Below are 5603 nucleotides of genomic sequence, written 5' to 3' on the forward strand. Positions count from 1 at the left end.
CCTAAGGGCTCGTTTTTGCATGTTTTAACACAATATTATTGAGATCTAACAGACAGTAATGCCAAGGAATGTGCAGGGGAAGTTATTAGAACCAATGGAATGTAAATAAGAAGAAAGAAAAGTGGATGAAAGAGTAACGAGCCGTGGGCAGGAATCGAACATACGACCTTCAAATAACGCTTTCGATGCTATAACCACTGAGCTACCACAGCGGCCTTCCTTCCATCCACTTTTTTGAGTTTATATGTGAACTTAGAAGAAGGAGTGACAGTCAGCGCCATCAATAAGCCAAAGGACGAATGTGAAAACACTCCTATGCGCATGTTTGGCGTCACGTAGCACGTGAACTTATTATGAGCGAGCAGCTGATTAATTGTCCCTCTTATACAACCTAAACACACCAAGTCTGCCAGTACGAGACCGTCGTTCAATGAAATAAGGGAAAGAAGTGTATACTTTAAGGCTCGTTTTTGCATGTTTTAACACAATATAATGAGATCTAACAGACAGTAATGCCAAGGAATGTACAGGGGAAGTTATTAGAACCAATGGAATGTAAATAGGAAGAAAGAAAAGTGGATGAAAGAGTAACAAGCCGTGGGCAGGAATCGAACATACGACCTTCAAATAACGCGTTCGATGCTTTAACCACTGAGCTACCACAGCGGCCTTCCTTCCATCCACTTTTTTGAGTTTATATGTGAACTTAGAAGAAGAAGTGACAGTCAGCGCCATCTTTGCGCCAAACGACGAATGTGAAAACACTCTTATGCGCATGTTTGGCGTCACGTAGCACGTGAACTTATTATGAGCGGGCAGCTGGCTAATTGTCCCTTTTATACAACCTAAACACACCAAATCTGCCAGTACGAGACACTCGTTCAATGAAATAAGGGAAAGAAGTGTATACCTAAGGGCTCGTTTTTCCGTGTTTTAACACAATATTGAGATCTAACAGACAGTAATGCCAAGGAATGTACAGGGGAAGTTATTAGAACCAATAGAATGTAAATAAGAAGAAAGAAAAGTGGATGAAAAAATAACCAGCCGTGGGCAGGAATCGAACCTACGACCTTCGAATAACGCGTTCGATGCTCTAACCACTCATCTACCACAGCTGCCTTCCCTCCATCCACTTTTTGAGTTTATATGTGAACTTAGAAGAAGGAGTGACAGTCAGCGCCATCTATAAGCCAAACGACGAATGTGAAAACACTCTTATGCGCATGTTTGGCGCCACGTAGCACGTGAACTTATTATGAGCGGGCAGCTGACTAATTGTCCCTCTTATACAACCTAAACACACCAATTCTGCCAGTACGAGACCCTCGTTCAATGAAATAAGGGAAAAAAGTGTAAACCTAAGCGCTCGTTTTTCCGTGTTTTAACACAATAATAATGAGATCTAACAGACAGTAATGCCAAGGAATGTACAGGGGAAGTTATTAGAACCAATGGAATGTAAATAAGAAGAAAGAAAAGTGGATAAAAAAATAACCAGCCGTGGGCAGGAATCGAACCTACGACCTTCAAATAACACGTTTGATGCTCTAACCACTGAGCTACCACAGCGGCCTTCCCTCCATCCACTTTTTTGAGTTTATATGTGAATTCAGAAGAAGGAGTGACAGTCAGCGTCATCTATAAGCCAAACGACGAATGTGAAAACACTCTTATGTGCATGTTCGGCGTCACGTAGCACGTGAACTTATTATGAGCGGGCGGCTGACTAATTGTCCCTCTTATACAACCTAAACACACCAATTCTGCCAGTACGAGACCCTAGCTCAATGAAATAGGGGAAAGAAGTGTATACCTAAGGGCTCGTTTTTCCGTGTTTAACACAATATTAATGAGATCTAACAGACAGTCATGCCAAGGAATGTACAGGGGAAGTTATTAGAACCAATGGAATGTAAATAGGAAGAAAGAAAAGTGGATGAAAAAATAACCAGCCGTGGGCAGAAATCGAGCATACGACCTTCAAATAACGCGTTCGATGGTCCAACCACTGAGCTACCACAGCGGCCTTCCCTCCATCCACTTTTTTGAGTTTATATGTGAATTTTGAAGTAGGAGTGACAGTCAGCGCCATCTATAGGCCAAACGACGAATGTGAAAACACTCTTATGCGCATGTTTGGCGTCACGTAGCACGTAAACCTATTGTGAGCGGGCAGCTGATTAATTGTCCCTCTTATACAACCTAAACACACGAATTCTGCGAGTACGAGACCCTCATTCAATGAAATAAGGGAAAGAAGTGTATACCTAGGGACTTTGTTTTTCCGTATTTTAACACAATATTATTGAGATCTAACAGACAGTAATGCCAAGGAATGTACAGGGGAAGTTATTAGAACCAATAGAATGTAAGTAAGAAGAAAGAAAAGTGGATGAAAAAATAACCAGCCGTGGACAGGATTCAAACCTACGACCTTCAAATAACACGTTCGACGCTCTAACCACTGAGCTACCACAGCGGCCTTCCCTCCATCCACTTTTTTGAGTTTATATGTGAATTCAGAAGAAGGAGTGACAGTCAGCACCATCTATACCCAAAACGACGATGGTGAAAACACTCTTATGCGCATGTTTGGCGTCACGTGGCACGTGAACTTATTATGAGCGGGCAGCTGATTAATTGTCCCTCTTATACAACCTAAAGACACCAAGTCTGCCAGTACGAGATCCTCGTTCAATGAAATAAGGGAAAGAAGGGTATACCTAAGGGCTCGTTTTTGTGTGTTTTAACACAATATTAATGAGATCTAACAGACAGTCATGCCAAGGAATGTACAGGGGAAGTTATTAGAACCAATGGAATGTAAATAAGAAGAAAGAAAAGTGGATGAAAAAATAACCAGCCGTGGGCAGAAATCGAACATACGACCTTCAAATAACGCGTTCGATGGTCTAACCACTGAGCTACCACAGCGGCCTTCCCTCCATCCACTTTTTTGAGTTTATGTGTGAATTTGGAAGTAGGAGTGACAGTCAGTGCCATCTATAAGCCAAACGACGAATGTGAAAACACTCTTATGCGCATGTTTGGCGTCACGTAGCACGCGAACTTATTGTGAGCGGGCAGCTGATTGTTTGTCCCTCTTATACAACCTAAACACACCAATTCTGCGAGTACGAGACCCTCATTCAATGAAATAAGGGAAAGAAGTGCATACCTAGGGGCTTTGTTTTTCCGTGTTTTAACACAGTATTATTGAGATCTAACAGACAGTAATGCCAAGGAATGTACAGGGGAAGTTATTAGAACCAATGGAATGTAAATAAGAAGAAGGAAAAGTGGATGAAAAAAATAACCAGCCGTGGTCAGGAATCGAACCTACGACCTTCAAATAACACGTTCGATGCTCTAACCACTGAGCTACCACAGCGGCCTTCCCTCCATCCACTTTTTTGAGTTTATATGTGAATTCAGAAGAAGGAGTGACAGTCAGCACCATCTATAAGCAAAACGACGATGGTGAAAACACTCTTATGCGCATGTTTGGCGTTCCGTAGCACGTGAACTTATTATGAGGGGGCAGCTGAATAATTGTCCCTCTTATACAACCTAAACACACCAATTCTGCGAGTACGAGACCCTCGTTCATATAAATAAGGGAAAGAAGTGTATACCTAAGGGCTCGTTTTTGCATGTTTTAACACAATATTATTGAGATCTAACAGACAGTAATGCCAAGGAATGTGCAGGGGAAGTTATTAGAACCAATGGAATGTAAATAAGAAGAAAGAAAAGTGGATGAAAGAGTAACGAGCCGTGGGCAGGAATCGAACATACGACCTTCAAATAACGCTTTCGATGCTATAACCACTGAGCTACCACAGCGGCCTTCCTTCCATCCACTTTTTTGAGTTTATATGTGAACTTAGAAGAAGGAGTGACAGTCAGCGCCATCAATAAGCCAAAGGACGAATGTGAAAACACTCCTATGCGCATGTTTGGCGTCACGTAGCACGTGAACTTATTATGAGCGAGCAGCTGATTAATTGTCCCTCTTATACAACCTAAACACACCAAGTCTGCCAGTACGAGACCGTCGTTCAATGAAATAAGGGAAAGAAGTGTATACTTTAAGGCTCGTTTTTGCATATTTTAACACAATATAATGAGATCTAACAGACAGTAATGCCAAGGAATGTACAGGGGAAGTTATTAGAACCAATGGAATGTAAAAAGGAAGAAAGAAAAGTGGATGAAAGAGTAACAAGCCGTGGGCAGGAATCGAACATACGACCTTCAAATAACGCGTTCGATGCTTTAACCACTGAGCTACCACAGCGGCCTTCCTTCCATCCACTTTTTTGAGTTTATATGTGAACTTAGAAGAAGAAGTGACAGTCAGCGCCATCTTTGCGCCAAACGACGAATGTGAAAACACTCTTATGCGCATGTTTGGCGTCACGTAGCACGTGAACTTATTATGAGCGGGCAGCTGGCTAATTGTCCCTTTTATACAACCTAAACACACCAAATCTGCCAGTACGAGACACTCGTTCAATGAAATAAGGGAAAGAAGTGTATACCTAAGGGCTCGTTTTTCCGTGTTTTAACACAATATTGAGATCTAACAGACAGTAATGCCAAGGAATGTACAGGGGAAGTTATTAGAACCAATAGAATGTAAATAAGAAGAAAGAAAAGTGGATGAAAAAATAACCAGCCGTGGGCAGGAATCGAACCTACGACCTTCGAATAACGCGTTCGATGCTCTAACCACTCATCTACCACAGCTGCCTTCCCTCCATCCACTTTTTGAGTTTATATGTGAACTTAGAAGAAGGAGTGACAGTCAGCGCCATCTATAAGCCAAACGACGAATGTGAAAACACTCTTATGCGCATGTTTGGCGCCACGTAGCACGTGAACTTATTATGAGCGGGCAGCTGACTAATTGTCCCTCTTATACAACCTAAACACACCAATTCTGCCAGTACGAGACCCTCGTTCAATGAAATAAGGGAAAAAAGTGTAAACCTAAGCGCTCGTTTTTCCGTGTTTTAACACAATAATAATGAGATCTAACAGACAGTAATGCCAAGGAATGTACAGGGGAAGTTATTAGAACCAATGGAATGTAAATAAGAAGAAAGAAAAGTGGATAAAAAAATAACCAGCCGTGGGCAGGAATCGAACCTACGACCTTCAAATAACACGTTTGATGCTCTAACCACTGAGCTACCACAGCGGCCTTCCCTCCATCCACTTTTATGAGTTTATATGTGAATTCAGAAGAAGGAGTGACAGTCAGCGTCATCTATAAGCCAAACGACGAATGTGAAAACACTCTTATGTGCATGTTCGGCGTCACGTAGCACGTGAACTTATTATGAGCGGGCGGCTGACTAATTGTCCCTCTTATACAACCTAAACACACCAATTCTGCCAGTACGAGACCCTAGCTCAATGAAATAGGGGAAAGAAGTGTATACCTAAGGGCTCGTTTTTCCGTGTTTAACACAATATTAATGAGATCTAACAGACAGTCATGCCAAGGAATGTACAGGGGAAGTTATTAGAACCAATGGAATGTAAATAGGAAGAAAGAAAAGTGGATGAAAAAATAACCAGCCGTGGGCAGA

The 5603-nt window shown here is 41.9% G+C and overlaps 2 non-coding genes across 2 annotated transcripts; both read right to left on the reverse strand.

Annotated features, from left to right (window-relative positions):
- Positions 1-1499: 1499 nt before the first annotated feature.
- TRNAT-UGU (transfer RNA threonine (anticodon UGU)) lies at positions 1500-1572 on the reverse strand. The gene has a single exon. It is a non-coding gene; the product is annotated as a tRNA-Thr (tRNA).
- A 3564-nt stretch (positions 1573-5136) lies between these two features.
- TRNAT-UGU (transfer RNA threonine (anticodon UGU)) lies at positions 5137-5209 on the reverse strand. Its single transcript has one exon. It is a non-coding gene; the product is annotated as a tRNA-Thr (tRNA).
- Between the last annotated feature and the right edge of the window lie 394 nt (positions 5210-5603).

The sequence above is a fragment of the Rhipicephalus microplus genome, chromosome 1, assembly GCF_043290135.1.
Source record: "Rhipicephalus microplus isolate Deutch F79 chromosome 1, USDA_Rmic, whole genome shotgun sequence".
Classification (NCBI taxonomy): Eukaryota; Metazoa; Arthropoda; class Arachnida; order Ixodida; family Ixodidae; genus Rhipicephalus; species Rhipicephalus microplus.